General features: G+C 43.6%; 1 protein-coding gene across 1 annotated transcript in view; it reads right to left on the bottom strand.

The window, feature by feature from the left end:
* LOC140522099 (uncharacterized) overlaps nt 1-16,161 on the bottom strand; it is a 36,410-nt gene that overhangs the window by 3,661 nt on the left and 16,588 nt on the right. The gene's annotated exons all lie outside the window — the stretch shown is intronic.

Here is a 16,161-nt window from a genome sequence, read left to right as displayed (position 1 = left end):
TACAGCTGCAACTCCCAGCCATTCCACACTGCTGATTGCATTTATGAGGTTTCCTCTCACTGTCATTACTGTGATAAAAAAGGAAGGATGACTGCTCACTAAAAGGTACGCCACATTCATGAGACTCATGTGGTTTCTCTCCAGTATGAATTTTTAGACAGTAAATCAGGGATGTCTGTTGACTCATGGTTTTCCCAGAATGAAGACAACCATGAGGTTTCTCTCCTGTGTGGATTCCGTGGTTTACAGCACAGATCTGTCTCCCAGTGAAGGCACAAGAACTGTCACTCTTGAGGTTTTCTTGGTGTGTTTCCCTCACAGAAATCCTTAGCTTTTCAGTAGTGTCTTTCCATGTAGGTCTAATCGTTCCTTCTGCAAAAAAAAACATAGTAAAACATATATACAGAGACACACGTACACACACATATAATTATAAACCTTTCCCTCCACTGTAAGAAAATAAACTCATCTACATGATCCTTCCCCAGGTGCAGATAAAAGTCTTCAAAGACACAATCACAATGGTTTGAAAATGCCCTTACTCAGATTTGTAGGATAACTTGACTTACAAAGAGCTTCGCAGACAGTCACATTGGATCCTCAGAAACACCTGTGAAAATGGCAGATTCAACGTTCTTACAACATAAAGTCAGGCCATGAACTCAGAATGGCTGAGTGATAATGAAAACTATCCCTGTGGCTGAGACTAGACCAAAAATCCTGCAAGTGGGCATGTTCTGTCCATGGCACTAGATGGCCCTTCTCCATGGCACTTACTTTTGTTCTACCTTTTTTTAAGAAACAATGTTATCTTTTAGTGTGCTTCACTTTTTTCTCCCTCCCTTTCAGTCTTCCTATTCTCCAAACACAAAATATTGAAATTAGGCCAATTTATAAGCCTGCAATGGGGTTTTTAAGTTCAAGGGAAAAGAAGAGTCAATGAATATCAATTGAGTGTTGCCTTATTTTAAGAAACTGCCATGGCACCTGAGCAATCACAATGCTGGTGAGTCAGCAGCCAGCAGCACTGCACCAGAGCCACCACCAGAAAGAAGTTTGGGCCCCATTGAAGGCTCAGGTATAGTCAGCTGTTGTTACCAATAAAATATTTCCAAATTAAAATATGTACTCTTAAAAAGCAAAAATAGTATTATGCATGTAATAGACAACAGTATATAATAAACAAAATTTTTATATGCACTGAAAAAACAAAAGTACAGGTGACTCAGTGGATTGCAATATTTGCTTTACTGCCAAGCTCTGCAACTGATTCTGGAATCTCTGAGGTGTACCTGGATTTTTTCTCATTCTTGTCCTGATTTGAATCTTTTTTCCCCAATTCTACTCTCCTTAAACTATTATTAATTTCACTCCTTGAATTCCCCTTTATTCCATTGTATCCTGTTGGACTAGATGTCTTTCCACTCCCAAACACTCTCCTTTCCCTGGATCAGCTAAGACCAAGGTTCCTGATCACTTGCTTCTTCTCCACCATTTCCATGTGTCTATGACACACTGGCAGCTCCCTGACAGCAGGGACTGCACCTTTTCCCTTCCTAAAACGTGGTGAGGTACCTAGACAACTGGAGGTGCTTAATCCATGTTTACTGACTGACTGCCAGGGCCCATGACTGACACTAGGCCCCAGATTCTACCTCAATTTCCATATTCTGGTCTCTGTTTTATTTGGCAAATGCAATTTCTGGCCTCAGCCCCACCCTGATGGGACCAGACCAGGTCCACACTGAAGAATGCAGACACTTCTTTCAAGGCTCCTGAAGCATGATATACTATGTAAAACCTGGGAATTTCTACTTCCCACTTCAACAAACTGAGAGTGGCTGTCAAATGCAATAAATCTGCCCAACAATTCTGCAAGAAGGGGCCAAAGATTGAGCCTTAGAGATCAAAGAAGGGACACAGGTAGATGATTTAGGTCAAGCATATCTTTGAATTAATTCTAAGTGAGTCAACAGCCTTTTCTAGTACTTAGATGCTGCTAAAAGGAAAGAGAGACAATCATAAAACTAGGCTGCCTGGGTACACTACAAACTTAGGGTATGTATTTTCAAGGTAGACCTCACTGTGGCAAGGATATCCTTTGACATTTCCCTGACTCCCTTGGGGAACCGAGGTGGTGCACTGGAGAGAGTACTGGTCAGGAAGACTCAAGGTAAAATCCAGCCTAAGACCCTTACTAGCTTTGGGACCCTGGGCAAGTCACTTAGGGCTCCTGGCCTTGATTTCCTCATCTGTAAAAGGAGCCTGGGAAATCACTCCAGTATCTTTGCCAAGAAAACCACAAATGGGAACATGACTTACAAATGATTGAAGGGACTGAAAACCACATACCTGGGTCCCTATCTCCTTTACCACAGGAGCTATTCCAATTCTTTTAATTTTTTCCCAAGCGTCCCTTATTGCTTGCTCCCACTGTCCACCCCCCACTCACCTTCTCAGCAGAAAAATTTGCCTTCTATTTTTTCTTTGAAAACATTGGATACTTACCAAGAGCTATCTCATCCTCCTCATCTTCTACATATCAGATGAAATGATCCTCCTTCTGCTAGCTAAGGAAACACCTTTCCACGTATAAATCAAATGATTCCAGGACATCATCTTCCTCAGTACGTTGCCCCTCCAGCATTCCCTGTTCTCACTACTTTCCAGTCGCTCCCACTCTAATGACTCCTTCCCTACTGTTACAAACCATTTCCTTCTAATGCTCAAAACAAGATCACCTGATCCATTCAATCCCAGAGATATTTTTACAGTACCTTTCTTCCACTTCTTGGCTAAACAGCAGGAGGTGCCCAGGTCCAACTGGTGTCTCCAACTCCTTACCCTGAAATTCTCAGCAGTCTAGCTCCCAATTTCATTGTTCAACTGAAATTCCTCTCCAAAATTACCAAAAATATCCACGTTGCTGAATCCACTGGTCATTTCTTCATCCTCATCTTTCTTTCCTTCTCTACAGCTTTTCACAATCACCCTTCGTTTTCTCTCATTCTCTCTGGGATTTAGTGACACTAATCTCATTACTCCCCAAAGCAAATTCATTCTCTTTCCTCCAACTCTCCCATCTTCCTACTTTCCTAATGCTCTCCAATGCATCCTCCCATTACAGCAGGCTCATAAATGAGGTGTCATGCATTCCTCAGTGACTTTCACAAACACTTCAGACCGCCATATTCAGTCTGCTCCTAAGTCCTCTGATTCCACCCAGATAACATCTCTCCCATACACCCCCTTCTCTCCCAACACTTCCACTGTCTTGGTTCAGGTCGTGAACACCACACAACAGAGCTATTTCAAGAACCTGATACTTCTTCCAGCTGTTCCAAGTCTCCCTCCACTCCAGTCATTCCATCACTCACAAAGATCATCTTCCTAACGTTCTTGACTGACCATACCACATCCTCAACAATCTCCTGGGGCTCCCTAAGAAAATGATCAAATATAAAATATCTTCTAAGGCTATTAATCACCCACCCTCTCTTTACATACCCCTCTCCTGTTCTTCTAAATTTTCTTTCCCTTCACATCCCCACCAAACATGCTATAATCCAGTGGTATGGGCCGCACTTCTGTTCTTTGAAGAAGACACTGTCTTCCAAATGTTTGGGCTTTCTAAGCCATCTCCAGATGTAGAATGCCATCCTGGCTTCCCTGAAGCCCCAGCTAGAGCCCACCTTCCACAATAAGCCTTTCCAGTCTTCCATCACTATAGTACATTCTCTCTCTTGATGAGATCCAATCTGTCTTGTCCATAACAGGTTTCTCCATGACTGTTGGCATGTTATCTGGCCACTCAGTCGGTGAACACCAGGAGAGCAAGGGATGTTCCTTGTATCTCTTTATGTTGCTTAAGAGAGGGTATGGCACATAGCAGCAACTTTCTAAGTCTTCACTGATGAGAAAAATGCCTAAGAAAGAGACCATATTTAAAAGCCTAACCCCCTTTTGCACTTTCAGGGAAGTTCCATGCCCCCAAATTCTGAACAATGCATTTTTTTTTTTAGGATCATAGATTTATCAGTAGGAGACAGCCTAACTGCATGGTATCTAACATCCTGATTTTACAGAAGGGGAAACTGAGAATCAGTGGGGTTCAGTGACTTGTGCACAGACTCACTGCTAAAAGTCTCTGATAAAGAATCCCAATTCAGGTGTTCCTGCCCCCAAATCTAACACTTGCTTTGCTACAACACCAAGAGACACAGCTCTCATGTGCCTGCTTTTACCTCACTCACCTGGACAGCAGCTCCTCAGGTCTTCTTGTTCCAAAATCAGTGATGCCTCCCTTTCCTCCAAATAAGAAACCAAACATTCTCTGGGAACTGGAAGTCCTGATAATGTGAAAAAGGAATGAACATGGAGAAATGCTTAGAATTTAGTTCTCTTTAGGGAAAACAGTGTACATACAAAGCTACACCACTTTGAAAATCAGTTCTTCATGTTCACAAACCTCTGGCTTATTCTTCCATTAATGGTTGTAATGCAAGTAACCAAAAAAGGATGGGCCAGATCAGCATTGAGCTCCAGCAAATTAGAGCTGGATGGATCAGCTCTGGCTCTGCCTCCTCAACTCCTCACTCCATGAAACCTATAAAAACCTGGTTACTGTTCATTCAGTGAGTCATTGCTCTTATGACGAGATTCTCCTTTTGGGGAACTTAATGGACCTTAGGTAGTCAATTTCCAACTCTTGGGTAGTCTCTAATTCCTGCCATTGATAGGGGCATGCAATCAAGGAGCACAAGGTGGTGACCAGAAGTGCTTAAGCACGGTTTCCATAGCATTTATTTTTGGGAACTTTGGTGAAAGGTGGGGGAGAATATCATGGAGCCAACGGGGAATCAGAAAATTTGATCATGGTGCACCTTCCTCATAGAAGGGACATATTACAGAGTTCCCATTATCTACAAATTAGAGGCAGCTGGTAGTGCAGTGGAGAGAGGCCTTGGACTAGAGTGAGGAATGCCAGGATTTAAATCGAGCCTCAGACAGTTATTGTGTGCCTCTGAAAAAGTCACTTAACCTCTGTTTGCTTCAGTTTTCTCAAATGCCAGATGTAGGTAACAGTATGAGCCAATACCGTAATATTGTAAAGAAAGGACATAACACAACAGCTGAGGAACAGCAGGTGAAGAGAAACGCTTATTCCCCTCTGTCCTTTTCCACCATCTGTACTGGGTAGTGGAGGCAATTTAAAGGAAGATGAAGGACAAATGTGTGACACTAGGCATAACCAGAAACTAGGAGTTACAAATTGATGCTTCTCAAAAAGGATATCCTAAATACTTGGCCCATCCCAAAGAGGAAGAGGTTACAGAGAAAAGCAGGCTCAGCACTTTTCAGAGATTTGGCAGAGAAAATTAATGTCCAGGGAGAGGTTGGGCTAAAAAATCCATGGGATTAGTTCTACATCTGAGATGCTTCACTGACCTGATCTTAGACCTCAAGTTACTTAGAACTGCCATGAGACAGCTGCAGTAGCAACAACAGAACATATATGTTATCTTGACACCATGTGCTGACCTTCTACAGGATAACCAGGCAGCAGAAGGACTGTGTCTCTTGGACACTGGAGATCAGCACATTTCCCATTCTAGTAATAGATAAAAGCTCCAAACTCGGCACACTGAGGAATGAAGATATTGCCTCTGGTAGCAGACTAAGAGTGGCCAGGGGAAATGTCCTTACCCAAGGAGAGTAGGTTGTGGGCATTCTCCAGCATGACTGCCTTGTAAAACTCCTTCTGAGGATGGTCTAAGAGGTCCCATTCCTCAGGGGTGAAGTCCACAGACACATCCTGGAATGTCACCAGCTCCTAAACCACCAAGAGTTACAAAATTTAGACCTGAGACTCCAGAATTCAAGCAGTCTATGCCTCATCAAGTGAGAAGAGGAAACTGAAGCAAAAAAACAGAATTTACCTAAAAGTCATAACCTTGTTGAGTAAGAGAGCAAAAACTGTAGTCATTAAGAGCTCAATGAAAACTTGAGAGAAGTATTTGATATGTTCAACTGGAATAAAACTGAGGAATGTCTTACTACGGAAGCTGGGACAAAGTGTGTCTTTTGTCTGTGAGACTGAAATACCAAAGGATGAGAGAGGAGTGAAATTTCTTCATCACAACTGATAAAAATAATATTTTATCAACAATATTCTGTCATGTGTGTGAGAAGCTGGCAAGTGGAGTATCTTCTGGAGTGTGAGGGAGAGAATGTTTGATTATAGAAAAGAGAGGGAAGAAGAAGAAAAACATCTAGTTAATTTCCTGAGACTCTGAAACAAAATCTTCTCTAGATAAAAGATGAAAAGGATTAATAAGATAGACTAATTACAATCCAGACTGAACTGGAGGAGATGAGACTTTCCAGACAAGTGAAGGAGAATTCTCTGGGCTGCCCTTTGTATAATCTGTCATGGCCAAAACATGTTATTCCTTTTATTTATGATTGCTTTCATTTGTCAGTAAGTTATTATTTCCTTATTAAAGTATTCAGTTTTATAGTTCTTCATTTTTGTTGTTCCTTGTGTTCACAGCAGACCAAAAGGGCATCAGTATGTAAGAGTTAAAGTACAACGTGTCTGACCATGGATGATCAGACTCGTAGAGGCCAGAAGGCTCTACCCCAGTTTGGGAACAAATACTCCACATGAACCTTTGGGGTGGAGATGCCTCTCAATTTGCACATCTCACTATTCTTGTGAAATACTGCATTTTTGCCTTGCTAGCACAGCAAAGCATGTTCTTTGATGCTGATAAGCTATGATGGGTGGTCCTTTGCTACTGTCTCCCATGTCTATGGCCTCGTACTATGTCTTCTGACCATACTGAGTGCCTTCTTTGCATGTGTTCTCCATAAAACAGTCTTTCAGGCAAACGGATGTTGGCATTTGACCAACATGGCCAGTCCAACAGAGTTGTGCTCCCTGCTGTAGAATGTGAAGGACTGGCAATCTAACTTGAGAAAGGACCTCGGTGTTCAGTACTTTGCCAGGTACCTTCAGAGTCTCCCTAAGACAATTCAAATGGGATTCAAAAAACATTCACAATTTCTCCATTTGCTGCAGTCAGTGGATGGTGTCATGCTGAATGGTGCACAACCTCTATTTTATTTTTCTACATTTTCTGAAATTTTATTTCCCTCTACTACATGTTACTTTTTTTAATATTTGTTGTTTTTCAAATTTTAGAGTTCCAAATTCTATCCCTCTTTCCCTCTATTCCCTCCCCCATAATTTAGATAGTAAGCAATAAGATATAGGTTGTACATGTGTAATCAAGTAAAACATTTCTGCACTAGTCATTCTGTACAAAAAGACTTGGGAAAAAAAACGTAAGAAAAATGGTGAGAAATAGCAACCTCCAGTCTGAATGGCAAACAGTATCAGTCCTTTCTCTGGAGACAGACAGTAGACTTTGGCATTAGTCCTTTGGGCATTTTCTTGGATCACAGCATTGCTGAGAAGAACTAAGTCACTCACACTTCTTCACTGAACCACACACATTGCTGTTACTATATACAATGTTCTCCTGGTTCGGTTCACTTCATGTTGCATCAGTTCAAGTCTTTCTAGGTTTTTCTGAAATCATCCTCCTTGTCATTTCTTATAGCACAATAATATCCCATTACAATCACATACTAGAGATTGTTTAGCCATTCTCAAATTGATGGCCATCGCTTAAATTTCCCACTCCTAAGCAACACAAAAAAAGTAACTGAAAATATTTTTATACAAACAAGTCCTTTCCTCATTATTTTGATGTCTTTGGGCTATAAACATAACAGTGGTATGGTATTATTGGATCAAAGGGTATACTTTTATAGTCCTCTGAGCACTTCCAAATTGTTCTCCACAATAGTTGGATCAGTTCATAACTCCATCAACAAAACATTAGGGTCCCAATTTTTCCACATCTCTTCAACCTCCATCATTTTCCATGTTCATCATATTAGCTGATCTGATAAGTATGAGTTGGTGCCTCAGAGTTGTTTTAACTTAGCAAATTTAACTTAGCAAATTTAGAACATTTTCTTCAATGATTACAGATAGTTTTGATTGAATATTCTCAAAACTACCTGTTCATATTCTTTAATTACTTATCAACTGGAGAATAATGTATATTTTTACAAATTAGAATCAGTTCTCTATGTATTTATGAAATGAAGCCTGTATCAGAGATACTTGTTGAAAAAAATTCTCCAAGTCTCTCCTTTCCTTATAATTTTCAATGCATTGGTTTTGTTTGTGCTAAAACTTTTAAATTTTGTATGATCAAAATTACGGATTGTACATTTTGTATTGTTCTCTGGAATTTGTTTGGTCATAAATTCTTCCCTTATCCATGTACCCCATGGAACTTTTACAAAATATAACTGTGGACTAGGGCAGAAGATATTGCAAACATATGTAAAAAGGCAGTAATTACCAATATAGCCTGTAATAAAATAAGAATGGAAATTGTGTCAAAGGCAGCAAAAGACTCAAAGCAAATGGAGACTTAACAATAATATTTACACATTTAATTCTCCGGGGGCAGAGTGAATAGAATGTTAGAAGTGGAGTCAGGAAAATGTGAGTTGAAATCCAGCTTCAGCCTCTTACTAGCTACGTGATCCTGGGCAGGGCTATTCATTGTTTGCCTCAGGTTCCCCACCTGAAAAATGAGCTGGAGAAATAAAAACCACTCCAGCATCACTGCCAAGAAAACCCCAGATGGGGTCACATGAGGACATGGCTGAACAACATCAGTAATAACAACAACATTATGGAGGTCACATTTCACAGAAGAAGAAAATAACCAAATTCATTTGGAAAAATAAAAGAAATACAATAATATCATGGGGAATGATGGAAATAAGTAAGAATAGAGGAGGAAGAGACATCAAACTATAGTAAACAGCACTGATCATCAGCACTGTGTGGTATTGAGGGAGAGAGGGAGAGAGGGAGAGAGGGAGAGAGGGAGAGAGGGAGAGGGAGAGGGAGAGGGAGAGGGAGAGGGAGAGGGAGAGGGGGAGAGAGAGAGAGAGAGAGAGAGAGAGAGAGAGAAATGAATGGAGCAGATCAAACAAGGGAGACTCAGAATCATTAGGACTAGTAACTCCATGTCTGGTAAAGTGGACAAAAGACTGATTAAGGAAAATTTCATATTTGTCTGAAAAAAAAACCCACTGCTTAGAAAAGCAAAAAGCAGTCAGGAAGGAAATTAGGATTAGACCAGCATCTCATACAATACTCTACAATACATTCTAAATGGATATTTTGTTGCTGTTCAGTTGCTTCAGTCATGTCTGACCCTCCATGGCCACATTTGACATTTTCTTGGTACAGACCTGATATCCTAAGAGGGTAAAATAGAAATTGAAAGAATCCACCAATCAACTCCTAAAAAAGATCCAAAATGAAAACTGCCAGGAATATTCTAGCTAAACTCCAGTGCTCCCAGTTCAAGGAAAGAAAGAGTACAATCAGCCAGAAAGAAGTAATTCAAATGGCATGGAACTACAGTCGGGCTAACACACAACTGAGGAACTTATACATTAAAAATAATCAGAGGGTGTGGAATAGAGTATTCCCAGGATGGTGACCAAGAATCACATACCCAGAAAAACTGAATATAATTGTTCATGGCAAAAAAATGGACATTCAATAAATAGATGATATTCAAGCATTCCTAATGAAAAGACCAGACGTGAAGAAAAACTGGATCTTGAAATACAAGACCCACGAGAAACATGAAAAGGTGAACAGAGCAAACAAAAGAGATTCAATAAGGTTAAAATGTTTATATTCCTACATTGGAAGATGAAGCCTGTAACTCTGAAGACCTTTAGGACTATTAAGGCAGTTAAGAGCATTAGAGTATTTGGAATTATACTAAACTCTATTTGGAATTATATGAAAAGGGGTACAAAAATGTGGATGCCCTTTGACCCAAGAATAACAATATGAAGCTGCTATTCACAAAAGGTTTTTGTCAACAGATAGAAAAGGAGCTACTCATACTCTTTCTGTGGTGGCAAAGTATGGGAGATTGAGGAGATGCCCAATGATTGCAGAATGCCTTTCCAAGTTGTAGTATATGACTGCAGTGGAATACTACTATGTTACAGAACATGACAAGCAGGATTTCAGAAAAACCTAGAAATGCTGAAATGAACTGATGCAGAAGGAACTTAGTAGAAAGTAACAGCAATATTGTATGATGAACAACAGTGAATAACTTAGCTATTCTCAGCTATAAAATGAACTAAGACAATCTGAAAGGATTCATGATGAAAGATGCTCTCCCCCCTCCATAGAAAGAAGTGATTCAGAATATAGACTGAAACCACACTAGTTTTTACTTGCTTTCTTTTTAGTACAATTTTTTCCCATGAACTAATATGAAAATGCTTTACAAGATTGCATACTTAGAACCTATTTCTGATTGCTTACCACATGCAGGAGGAGTAAGAGGAAGGAGGCAGTGAGACAACTATGATCTTACAATTAAGAATAAAAACGTTTTTACATGTAATTGGGGAAAAATGAAGCATTGTTTTAAAAAAGACTAATAGCCAATGGCAGGTAGGTGACACAGTAGATAGAGTGCCAGGATGGGAGTCAGGAGGATCTGAGTTCAAATTTAGCTTCAGACACTTCCTAGCAATGTGACCCTGGGCAAGTCACTTCTCCCTGTTTGTCTCAGTTCCTCCTATGTAAAATGTGCTGGAGAAAGAAATGGGAAAACACTCCAGTATCTCTGCCCAGAAAACCCCAAAGTGTCACAAAGTGCCAGACAAGACTAAAACAACTGAAAAACAACAAATAGCCATTCCCCAATAGACAAATGGTTAAAGGATCTGAACAAAAAATTATCAGATACAACTGCCAAGAATTCCCAGCCACATGAAAAAATGCCCCAAAACACTAAGAAGAGAAAAGTAAACCACACCACGGAGAACTGATCTCACACTCTGCAAAACTGACAGCAATGACAACAGCACCCGCCAATGCTGGAGGAGCTGTGGGAAGCTGGGCACACAAACACACTGCGGATGGAGCTATGGAAAGGGAGAAGATCAGGGAGATCTGAGTTCAAATGCGACCTCAGACACTGACTAGTTATGTGACCCTGGTTGGGAACTCACTGAATCTGTTGGCCTGTTTCCTGAACTGTGAAATAAAGATAAGAAGACCAACTACACTATAGGGTTGTTGTGAAGATGGTCTAAAGGAGATTTGGGGGAGAAAAGAAGACACTTCACTGGGTCTTTGCCTTTGAGCCCTATGCCTCTTTGATAAGAACTGAGGGTCTCCTTTAGGACCTCCTTTTCTCCCACTATAAAAGAAAACACCCAGAATTTTAAAGAGGTCCCCAAACTCAACCCCTTCTTATATCCTCTCCGACAAAACAAGTACTAGGCCCTTCATAAATGCAAATAAAGTAATAGCTCAAGAAGGTATTCTTTTCTTTGGCCTGGTCCAAACAACTCTGGGAAGGGCCTTTGAACATGGCAATGTGACCCAAAAGCCAACTTAACCTGTCTTCTTGGGCTGCCATATTTTCCAAAAACACAGGACCAGAGCACGCAGGAGGTCACAAACACCTCAGCCCCTGCTCACAGTATTTACTCCTGTCACCCCCCCACTGCCTCCTCAGTGTGCCCTTGATGATGCCCAGCTACAAGACAGTGTGCACCAGACAGATTAACCATTTGTGCAGATCAGACCATGGAAGACAAGCAGAGCATCCTGTCTTCAAGGTCTGCCAGCAAGAGCTTGGCCAAAGAGGCAAAGGGGAGGCGGGGAGTAGTCCTATGGGTATGTGGGGGAGGGATGCCAGGCAAGGATACAGGAACAAAGACAAGATCCCTACAGAAAGAGAGGAATGAGTGAAGAGGCCTGAGGAGGGCAGCCACTGGGGATGAGAGGTACTTAGTGATTGTGATGCCAATATGCCAGGGATGAATTCAAAGGACAGAGAACAGGATAGTGTTGTTACTACCATTTTCCATGTCCTGTCTATTTTTTAAAGGAACAATCCATAGGTAAGGATTGCGAGCCTCACAGACAATCCTCTTTGGGGGTCAAGTCTGTGGAAAGAGTGCACTCACCTGGGGTGGGGGTCTGCAGCTGCCAAGGGCCATTCCTTCTGGCTCCACTCTCAGGCTGGGCCAGGTTTTGGTCTTCTGCAGACTGAGCTTGAGAGACAGAGGGATCCCGGGGCAGGAGGCTGGAGTACAGGAAGTTACAGGGGGTGAGGCCCTGTCCTCAGGACAGAGAATAAAGCCTAGAGGTAGGGGTCCTGCTTGGAAAAGATGGTCCCACCATCTCCTACTACTATTCTTTCCCCTTCCTTTCCCACATTCTTATTCAGATAACAAGGGGCAGAAGATGCTTGGGATCCCACGTGGAACAAGAGCAGTCAATGGCTCCTGAATCAGAGATTTCCCTCTGATTGGGTCCAGGACATGAGTAGAAAGAACAATCCAGCTCCTGACCTTTCCCCCACCCCCACCTAGACACTGAACAAACCTTTCAATCCCCAGCCATGCTGGTCCCCACCCAGCCCAACCCTTCTTACTGGGTTACCCTGGAGTCATCCCAGGCCCCTTCTTCTTCACCTCAGGATCACCACAGGCAGCCTGCCACCCCTCAATCCCATCCCAAATCTTCCCACCATCCTTTCTTTTTCTCTATGAAAGTCAGTGTTGACCAGACCAAAGGGACAAATTAAAAAACAGTCTCACCCTCCTCTCTCAATCAGCCTTGTCTCTGAATGATACAAGGCCTGAGGGGCCCAGCTCTTGGAGGCAGATCCAGGCCTTCACGCGGGCGTTTCAGGGTCACTCAAGCCTTCCCCTTTTATTTCACTCAAGGCAGGATTCCTGGGTCCCTGACGGGGAGGTGTGAATTCTGTGAGAAGGTGACAGAGTCTTAAATCCGGGGGTTGAGGGGGCAGCCCCAGACTCTTGAGAAGCGATCGGGAGTCCGGAAAGGAGCAGGAGGAAGCTCGTCCAGGGACCAGGCTGGGGGGGAGCTAGACTCAGCACAGGGTCAGAGGGGGAGGTCTGGGAGGGGCTGGCTCCGACCCACCTGGCACCTGCACCCAGAGATGGCCGCCAGAAGGCAGAGATCTCGGGTCCAAGAGAAGACAGCGTGATCCGGGAGCGGAGGGAAGACAGCAGAAGGCAGAAGGATACCAGCTCCAGGGAAGAAGGAAGAGCGATCTCCGCACCAGTTCCGGTTTTCAGCCCGCCCACTCCGGGAGGCTCCGCCCAGCTCGGAGGCCCCGTTCCTCCAATCACACCCAGGCTCAGGCCCTCAGGACCCGCCCTCCTCCACCTGGACCATCCCTCTTCCGCCCTAGACTCCGCCCAGGCCTCCAAACTCCACCCCAGAGCTCCCGGTCCACGTGAGCCGCCCCTCCCCCACCCGCACCGGGCTGGGCGTCTCTGAGGGCTCCTCCTCCCCCATCCTCCTCCTGATTTCTTATTGGAGGAAAGATTCAGGACTTCAGGAGCCGGGAGCGGGAGAACCAGGCAGAGGCGAGCTGCGCAGTCCAGGGAAGCTGGGCATTCCCGGCCCAACCGGGCTGACTGAGGGCGGGGCTTGTGCACTGACTGCGGGCCGTCTGATGAGCACGTTGTCCTAGTCTGAATTAGAATGGGGCTCGTTTGGAGTCGGATCCCAGCTGGGTAATTGGGACGTTCGACCCGCTCAGGGCAGATCCACCTTCAGGAGAAGTAGGCCTAAGGTTCGGCTTTGAAGGGCACGCGTTTAGGAGCTGGAAGAATAAGAATTCAGTGTAACCGGATCAGGATTACCCTTTGCTCCTCCCTGACTGTGACCAGCCTGGAGGGTCAAACGCATAAATTGATCAAGTGGGTGCTCTACCTAAGAGAATCGTCTGAATGGGTGTTATTTGACTGGCAGTTTTGTTTCCTGTGTTCCCATTGTAACATGGTTTATGCCGCTGCTGGGAGAGATGGTCTCTCAGAAGTGAAGCCTGCTGACCATCTGGCTGACCATCCACTGCAGTAGAATGGGATGGGCCTTCACATCTCAGCACCCCGCTATTGCCAAGACCTGAGGACTACCAGGTGCAGATGCACAGAGGGTGACGGGCTAGTGCCCTTCTGATATCTACTGTGCAGATATTTTACCCAAAATTCATCGGGAAATAGCCAAGGCGGGGCTGTATGGAAGTGTGCTTTTAGGTCTGAACCTTCACTAAGTCAAGCACCAGTCAGGGCTGACCAGGAAAAACCCCGGCTTCTCTCATCAATGTCTTGTTAGACAAGATTAATGGAAAGGGAGTACACATCCATCTAAGTAGAAGATACATGTGATTGGTCAGTGAGTGGTAAATGTCGTTAGGATCCAGTGCACAGCTTCAGTCAGTATGCAGCTGACTGTAATTGGTAAATTCTATAGGTGACACTGGCTATTGTGGGAGGAAAGGAGATGATGGTTCCTGCTGGGGCAGGCTATGCCCTTGGGCTGGGCAGAAACTGCCTGACATAGTGTTTTGAGGCTAGGGAGAAATGTGATTTTTAAAGAGAAATGTGGTTTTAGAATTGGGGTCCAAGCACATGCACCCAAGCACCCAATCAGTGCCACTTGGTTATAGCTCTGTTGAGGTTTCAGGTGATGTGGGGACCCCAAAATACCAACACGCCAGGGAATGCTCAAATGAATTTGACACAAGCCTTTTTAAAGCCAAAGAAAAACACAGTTTATTAAAGATTTGCCATACTGGGTTGACTCTTAAAGGAGCCTAAGCATTTGTAACGATTATATTCACAAGCAGGCCAGATAGAATCTCAGCTAGACAGTCTGAGCTGGAGTGAATCTGAGTACCTTCATGGAGACAAGATGGAACTTAAATACAGAGAAAGACTCAGGAAAGAATCCAGGTGTCCCCAAGGAGTCTGGGGTCCCAGGGATGTTCTTGATAGGGCATGTCAGCCTGCAATGTAGATCAAACCCAGGGAGGATCCTGATGGGAGTGGTCCAGACAATCCACAATCCTGCCTGGGTGACTAGGACCTCAAAAGAATGCTACCTAAGTGGTTGGTAATAGGATCAAAGTAAAACAAGTAAGGGAAATCCTAGGAGCCCCCAAGGCCAGGCTTTCCAAGGTTCTTCAGACAATTGGAACCAAAACCCTCCTGGTCCAAGGGACACAGGCCTCAGCTTAGGCTTGTACCCCATCATTGCCCCCTCAAACAGATGGGACCCAAATTCTTTTGTGATAGGGGGTGAAGGTCTCAGCATCTAAAACTGCTTCCTGCTGCCAAGGCACATGGAGCTGTCCCTGCCTCTCTGGGTCCTGTTCAAGGGGTCAGACTTCAGAACCTGGGCAGTGCCAGGTCCAGTGGGCTGGAGACCTTGGATTTAGTCTCAGGTTGAGCTGTCATCTGGAAGTTGATGGCTCAGACCTGGAGGAGATAAACCTGGCAAGGGGGTTAAGCAAACAAAGACCAAACAGGCACCGAAGGATTATAGCCAGTAGAGGAATAAGAGTAGGGGCAAGTATAGAAAGAAGCCAGGATTCACATGAAGAAGATGATTTGGGGGCACTAAGTTACTTTGGTCTGAGTTTAGGTGCCCCAAGGATCACAATGGTTACACATTAAGCTCCCATTTCAGAGGGGTGACTTTAAGAGATCAATAAGAGTACTGAACTAGAAGGAGCTGTGGCATTGTGCCTTAACTTAGGAGTAAAATTTAGAAAGGGGAAACCTACTGGGAGAGTAGGGGACAGGATGCAGCCAAAGGTGCAAGTAGGAAATGCTCCCTCAGAACAATTGGTACAAGTGGCTGATATAAAGTTCCTGAGACACTTTTAAGCAAGTGTTGAGATAGAAAGAGTAGCCCATAGATGGGTGGCCAACATAAAAGGAATACTAACTACTGTTGGTGGAGTTGTGAACCGATCCAACCCTTCCGAACAATAATTTGAAACTATTTCCCAAGGCAACCAACCTGTGCATACCCTTTGTTCTAGCAATATCACTACTAGGTCTGTATTCCAAAGAGATCACAAAAAAGGGAAAAGGACATACATGTGTCAAAATCTTTACAGCAACCCTTTTTATGGTTGGCAAAATATTGGAAATTTAGGTGTCCATCAACAGGGGAATGGATGAAAA

The sequence above is a fragment of the Notamacropus eugenii genome, chromosome 1 (assembly GCF_028372415.1).
Source record: "Notamacropus eugenii isolate mMacEug1 chromosome 1, mMacEug1.pri_v2, whole genome shotgun sequence".
Classification (NCBI taxonomy): Eukaryota; Metazoa; Chordata; class Mammalia; order Diprotodontia; family Macropodidae; genus Notamacropus; species Notamacropus eugenii.
Note: the sequence above shows the minus strand (reverse complement) of the source record. Positions and strands in the feature narration are given on the sequence as shown.